Source organism: Siphateles boraxobius, unplaced genomic scaffold (assembly GCF_051911475.1).
Source record: "Siphateles boraxobius isolate OS27281-9 unplaced genomic scaffold, OSU_SipBor_1 20, whole genome shotgun sequence".
NCBI classification, from domain to species: domain Eukaryota; kingdom Metazoa; phylum Chordata; class Actinopteri; order Cypriniformes; family Leuciscidae; genus Siphateles; species Siphateles boraxobius.
Window position 1 is genome coordinate 9,939,898 of NW_027508811.1, and position 8,098 is coordinate 9,947,995.

Consider the following 8,098-nt stretch of genomic DNA (forward strand, 5'->3'; position numbering starts at 1 on the left):
ACAAATAAGCCCAGCTCTGACCTCAGGTCCTTTTTCCAACAGACTGGAGCCCTTTTAGTTCTGCCTACTGATTAACAGAATAAATACCCTGGATGCATCTCATTTGGACAGATTAGCACTGTAATTAAGGCGATTTGGAACAGACAATTAAGCTTTGCTTGTTCAGTCTGAGGTGCCATATCTATGCCAATTTCCTAAAATAAGAGCACTGCTTTTCTTTGATGCATGACTTAATTCAGTAGCGTGAATGACTGGCGGTGTATTACCTTTGTGATACGATGTGCAGCTTTATGGAAGGTATATTTTTGCTCTATTATGGGGAAATAATGGTTATGTGATGTTGATTGAAGTAGAAACTGAAAGGTCAGTGTGAGTGTTCCTTGCTGTTACATGTGCATTTTAATGTACTTATGATTTTGTTTTGGTTGCCTTGACGTCATCACTTCCCTAATTTTAGAGTGTGGTTCGTATGTTGTTGCTTGGTTACCAAGTCCTATGCTCAAGCTTCCTGTCGCCTGAAGAAACTTGAGGCGTTGGGAGAAAAATAAGGAGGCAAAACACAATACAGAGACACACAGAGGCACAAAGGTATAGAAAAAGAAAGCACTAAACGTATGACAATTTCTTTAAACAAAAGACAGACTAGTGCTTTTAAAGCGTTATACTGTCATTCTTATTGAAATCATTGGGCTGCCCCTGTCTCTGTCATTGTCATCTCTTCCTCTCTGAAACTGTTTTATAATTACTGTCTTCAACCATGTAAAAGCCCATAAATGCTGAATACAAACAGAGGCCCGTGTAATTAAACGGCTGATTAGTTGTATCTAAGGGAAACTGTGAGGCAGGGCACTATTCAACTGCCACAAGTTATCAAACCGAACTCGCATGCACTTACAAGCACACACCCACACTAATACTTACATTAATAATGATAAATACACTCACACACTTCTATCTTTCACATACACACAAATATATCTCATATTCAGTCTCTTTGCAAAAGTAATTGGTGAAATATATGCGCAAAGAAAGAGAAAGGGACATGAAACAGAAAGGGAATACAGAACACAAGGTTTTACCATTTCCTCTGCCAGGCGGGCAGCAGCCATTTGCCCGTTTTGTCTGCTTTGCGGCAGGATAATTACAGTCATCATGCCTCCATCTCTCTGTGAAAAGGATGCAGGGAAAAATAGCAATTATATAACAGCTTTAGTGAGGGCCATTGGACTGCAACCCCGAGAGACGATTTTGCTGTAAAAAGTAACGGCGGAAGCCATCCCTGGATCCTTATCAGTCAGGGGTCAGCATGTTGTGGGCTGGAAGACCCCCTTTTGTGTGTGGGTGGAAGAATTAAAGAAAATCACAGTGGGGTCTTTTGATTCCTTATTTGACCCCTTTATCTGTGTTTTGATATTTCTGGGATTATTTATAAATGATTTCTTCTGTATATGTGTTATTATTTAGCGCAGACCATTAAAAAGATATTTCGGGTTTTTTTTGACAGAGTGTACCTCGTCTGAATCTTTTCTCTTGTTTTCCTCACTTGGAAGCCTTGTGTGCTACTGGGCTTCATCAGAGATCACAAATGGAAAAGCGCTCATGCTGCTAAAAAAAAGCTGAGTGATTTCCAGTCAAGTGAGCTCTTGATTGTGAGACGATTCGTGTCAGTCTTTTGCACTTTCCCAGACTTCTTGTATAAGGGTATAAGGTAAGAAATCAATGAGCATTTTAGCTGTATTTGAAACTGAATCACTTGGTAGAATTTGTGCATCTTTGAACAGAATATCTAAAGAAAACATGCCATCGTCATTATTTTTTTCCATATTATATTTGAGAAGACTGGGGCTAGTTGTCAGAAGGGCTCTATTTAAGTAACTGTTTTGAATCATTCAACAAGTCAAGTGTTTTCTCTAGCAGTCGTTTTATATATTTGTTTGAATGATCTAGTTCAAAATGTTTCGTGAATTCTGTCACTCAGACTAAATTTTTTATATAATCATATCATATCAATTCAATAAACACAATAAAACCACAGTAGCATATTTTCAGACCGCAGCTGGGTCAGCTATAAGAGCTTGAGATTCTGTATTCTCAGAACTAAACTTCCTATCATAATAGTAAAATCATTACTATATTTGTTTGCCAAAACTGTTGTTTGATAGTTTTGTGGTACAGTTAAACCTTTTATTTTTCATTGGTTGATAATTCTTTTTCTATTTTAAATTATAACTATAATAGGCTGTGCAATGGCATTTATCCCATCTACTGCGACAACATGCCCATTATCTCATGTTAAATTAACTGTATCTGTTAGATGAACTGTATCTTTTCCTGGTCTTTCTTTTTCATATTTTCAGGTATGTGACTGAACTGACCTTAAAGAAAATAAACCTATACACCTTAAGAAACATTCAGAGGAGTAAATGTGTAACAACTAAGCCTGATCTTGGGGCAAATGTGCAACCCACGATGGTATATATATATTATAGACCTACAATGCACAATTTGGGAACCATTTTTTATGTTATTAATAAATCATCACATAAAACTTAACATTTCAGTGCAACATTTCGACTAATTAGCTCTTCATCAGACATTTTGTGCTCCAGTTGAAGTAATTTCTCCCAGTACCTTCAGAACAAGAATTCATGCTTTTGTTTTCTTGTTATGTTTGTAAATAAACTGCACTTGGGTTTTCTCTACAACTTGCCTTCAGTGGAATACTTTACAATTGTATGTATGGTGTATTGGACGGTCATACCATATAGGACTGTTTGTCAGGTGATGCCCTGGGACACAGTGTAATGTTTAATTAAAATTTCTGAGATATTAATGATGCACCAAAGAAACCACATCTTCCTCTAAACACCCACATGCAATTTCTCATGCCAGTGAACATTTCTCAGGCATATATTTAAATCTGTATCCACACTGACTCACTCATAGATCATGCATATACTTTTTATACCTGTTTGTCTGCCTTTTTAATGCTGATTTTTAGTTTCGCTGCCTCTCACGCTTCTGGTCTGTTATAAAGTCACTTTGTCAGTGTGGGAGGTCCTCTGAGGAAATAGGGATAAACTCTTTCTAAGTTAATTAGCAGTCTCGAAAGGCCAGATCAGAGAAGCGAAGTCCTGATAGAAAGAATCAAAGAGTCTTTGAATCAAAAGTCTTTTAAACAAACAAGCATCCTGAAATAGTCATTCTCTGATCTTATTGTACAATTCATGGAGGGATTTCATCTCCCTCACTCTCTCTTCACCTTTACCGACAATTTTGTCACCTTGAATGAGGCTGATGGGAACGTGTGTGTGGGCGTCGTGCATCAGGAATCGGATATCTATCCATAGGAAAAATTGCCTCTAATCGTATCATTAAATGCGTTCATGGTGAAAGGCAGTAATTGGTGGTGGTGGTGGTGGTGGTGGGCGTTCTCGCATTTAGCTCCTAAACTCTGGAATAGACTTCCTGATATTGTTCGAGGCTCAGACTCGCTGTCCCAGTTTAAAACTAGATTAAAGACGCATCTCTTTAGCCAAGCATTCGCATAATGCTTACCTTTTATACCACTGTTGAATCAGATCGAATTCATTAATATTATGAACAGCAGCTATGCTAATTATTTCGCATCTGCTTTTCTGCTGTTATCTCGGGACGTCAGTCCCGAGGTAAATGGCGTTCGTCAGCTCCAGTTTGTATCCAGCCTCTCACGGAGACTTCAGATCCCCCAACGCCTGCGATGAGATGACTAAACGCCTGTGAAGAGACGACTCGACGCCTGTGAAAGACGACTCAACGCCGGCAATATGTTATGCCCTAAATTAATACATGATTAACTAACTGTATTTTTCTATGTACATTTCTGAAATGCATTTTCTGTAAAGCTGCTTTGAAACAATATGTATTTTGAAAAGCGCTATGCAAATAAATTTGAATGGAATTGAATTGAATATGCATTCTGAATTTTTTCTAAATCAACTGTTTGTGTTTGCATGCATTTGTGTTTGTTTTTTGCTAATAAATGAATGCACATGACAGCACTGTGTGCAACCCAGTCATATTAGGATTTAATTCCATTGAGTCAAACAGCAGAACAAACCACACTCTTCAAATGGATTTAGATGGGCTGGCTATATATGGAGCTAGAAATGTGTCTTTATTACATGTGAGAAAATAAATGATCTGAGAGAAGAAAAAAAAAGTTTGAGAGAAAAAGTTATCACACTGATAGCAAAAAAGCATTTCATGAGAGAGAAAAAAGAATATTTGAGAGAAAAAGTTTTCATACCAATAGCAAAAAATAATATTTGAGACTAAAAAAGTTTTGAGAGAAAGTATTTTCTCATAGAACATAAAAAAAATATAAATTTGAAATTTTTAAAATTATTTCTGAGAAAAAAAATCTCTCTCAAAATACTTTGAAAAAAATCTCGAATATATATTTTTTGCTATCAGTGTGAAAACATTTTCTCTAAAAATAAAAAGTGTTTCTCTCAAAACGCTTTTCTTTGCTCTCGATGCAATTTTTTGCTCTCGTGTCAGGATTTTGCTTTAGCTGTGAAAATTGTGTCATGGGCGGGGCCACGTTCTTTTTTTTCCTATTGGAACGTTCCTATTGGCCAGTCGGGTGAGCATCGTCTTGTCTTAGGAGTCGAACTGAATCATTACACCATTGTTCGCGTTCGGTTCACCTAGATAGATGCCGTCTCTGCAGATGATGACACACACACAACTCGATGGGTAGCTGGCTGAGCAAGTTCAGCATCACTGAAGATTACACATTAAACAATAGCACTCATGCAAGTTTGATGGGAAGGGAAGCCATGATGGCTAATTAATAATTAGCTTTACTAGCGATTAGCAAGCTAATAATATAATACACAGTCATTCATGAATATGAGTGCTATTTTTAATGTTTAATCTTCAGTGATGCTGAACTTGCTCAGCCAGCTAACATCCAGTTGTGTGTGTCATCATCTTACCCAAACATTGGAGTGTCCGTGCTCGACTTAGAGCTTAGATCAGGCCCAACAAATCAAGCCCGATCCTACCCGAGCCCGTGCACGTTGTGTCCGAGCCCAGCCCGACGCATTAACAATAATTATGAGCCCGAGCCCGATTTAAACCCGAGTCCCGACCATTTTAATACGTGGGTCGTTATAACTGACGTTCTCAACTACTTTCTATGTTACTTTCTCCTCCTCCTCTGTTCTGCACCTCCAAATACTTTCAAGTTAGCCTACGTGTCGCCATCATACACATCAGCATAAATGCTCCTGATAAATTATGTGTTATTAAAGCATTAACACACAAACCACTGTTATAACATAAAATCAAGCAGCTACTGAGTGCATGGTTTGGCATGACTGAATGCGCGCAAAGTGCGCTCCCTGAAAAATCCCTAAAGCTGACATCAGTTCATCGCGATCTCACACATCTCTGTTATTATCAATGACGCTGACTGCACAATGAATCTTTCATAATATATACACTTTGTTTGTTATAATTAGATGATTTGCCAGCATACAGAATTCAGCTCTGAACAAAAAGTCCGTTTTGAGCAGTGAGGGGAGACTATCTTAAATGCTTCTGATTGGCCATTGCGTTCAAGAAATCAACACATATGTCTGTGATTGTCTACATCGCTCAACGCTGCAAACATGTTATAAAACAAAACTCTGGCCTGTAAATCATTTGTATTTTGTTTTAGTTGTTCTTGTTGTTTTTCTGCAACAGATGAATAAAAATGTATTAGTTTTTATGTTTTATTCATAGATATTTCTAGTTTGCGGGAGTCCCACAAATCGTTTTATTCTCCCGGAACCCACACACACAGAGTGAGTGCATTACAGCCCGCGCCCGCGCTCGCACTCGGCCATCAAACCTAGTCCCGCGCCACACTCTCTTGCGTTGGGAGTGCACGTCTCTAGATCAAAAGCCCGGCCTGGCCCGAGGATGGTGACGGGAAATATCGGCCCGAGGTCGGGCCTGGGCTCGGGCAGAGAATCTAAACTCTAAGGCAGAGACTGCATCTATCTAGGTGAACCGAACGCGAACAATGGTGTAATGATTCAGTTCGACTCCTAAAACAAGACGATGCTCACCCGACTGGCCAATAGGAACGTTCCAATAGGAAAAAAAAGAACGTGGCCCCGCCCATGACACAATTTTCACAGCTAAAGCAAAATCCTGACACGAGAGCAAAAAATTGCATCGAGAGCAAAGAAAAGCGTTTTTAGAGAAACACTTTTTATTTTTAGAGAAAATGTTTTCACACTGATAGCAAAAAATATATATTTGAGATTTTTTTTCCAAGTATTTTAAGAGAGATTTTTTTTCTCAGAAATAATTTAAAAAATTTCAAATTTATATTTTTTTATGTTCTATGAGAAAATACTTTCTCTCAAAACTTTTTTTAGTCTCAAATATTATTTTTTGCTATTGGTATGAAAACCTTTTCTCTCAAATATTCTTTTTTCTCTCATGAAATGCTTTTTTGCTATCAGTGTGATAACTTTTTCTCTCAAACTTTTTTTTTTCTCTCAGATCATTTATTTTCTCACATGTAATAAAGACACATTTCTAGCTCCATAGCTATACTGCTATGGCAGAAATTTGGCCATTCCTTTTATTGAATTAGATAAATACCGGAATTATGGTAAAGATCTTTATTATTAGTTTTAACCAGGTTATTCAAGTCCAGTCCAATGTTATTTCTTGTCCTCTCATTTCTATGAGGTGTGCGGAACCGGACCGGTCTGACTCACTGCAGGTAGGCCTACAACATCACCAGGGGCCTCATTTATATAACCGTTGCGTACACACAAAACAGGCCCTGAAAGAGGCGTACGCCACTTCCGACGCATAAGTTGTGATTTGTAAAAACAAACTTGACGGGAAAATTTGCGCACCTGCACGGAAACTCTGACCCATGCGTAGGAACGTTTTGGAGATGGAGCAGTTTGGCGACACCGATGGTGAGCTGGAGTTAAATGTCTTTTTGGACACTTTTTCAGACAGAAAATCTAAAGAAAATGATCCATATATAGAAAGATAATACAAATATAATTTCACTCACCTAGCCTATCACTTGAAGCAAATATCCATCCCTTCGTAAATGTCCGTTGGGCCGTTTAGTGATACTGACGCATAGCCTAAAGCCTAACGGCAGATGAAGGAAAACCGTAAATCTTCATTATGAGTCCTACTCCTAATCATAATAAATACAGTGCATGTTCACAATAACAGTGTAAATAAATAAAAGACTGATTTAAACTATGTTTTACTTCTGATATAGGTCTAAACATTTAGATTATGCCATTCTCATTAATGGAGTTAAACACTTAAACTATGAAATCATTACTGAGAAGTTACAACATTTTTACACGTAGGCCTAAACTTTTAGTAAGGATCCTATGCACCGTTTTATAAATGAGACCCTTGCACCCCAAAAGCTGAAGTCAGAACTACTGTCACATTGAATCACAGGCTTTACTGGACTGGCTAAATTATTTAATGCTGTGATACAGTAGCTACCATAGCCCAGAAAGAGAAAATCAGAAACTGCTCTCTAAAAATATGTCAGAAGAAACTGTTAAACTCACAGCATTTAATTATGAAAATTAAAATGTTGCTTAAATTGTTCTTAATACTTTCATCTATTTCATTTACATCTTTGTGATTAACCTGCTGTTTCTTATAAGTTAGCACGCAAATTATGGAGTACACCGCCCCCTAAAGGGCTACAGGGAAAAAAACACATTTAAAAATAAATAAGCCTGAAAAAAGAAATATTAGGCTACATAGGCCTAGTACTGAAAAGATTGTATAATAATATTTTTTTCAGACACCACACACTTTACATTTACATTCACTTTACATTTACATTTAAGCACCACACACTCACACAAGAATCTCAGGAACTATGTCTATGGGTCAATATCTGGGCCTTGGTGCAGGTCAGGTGACTCTATAGCACAAACTTGCAAACTTGATATAGTAGTAAGTAACATGACAGTATGCTGTTAAAAAACAACTGAGCTCAAAATAAATATTGATATTTTTTAAATAGTATTTACTTCGGACAACATGTCAAATT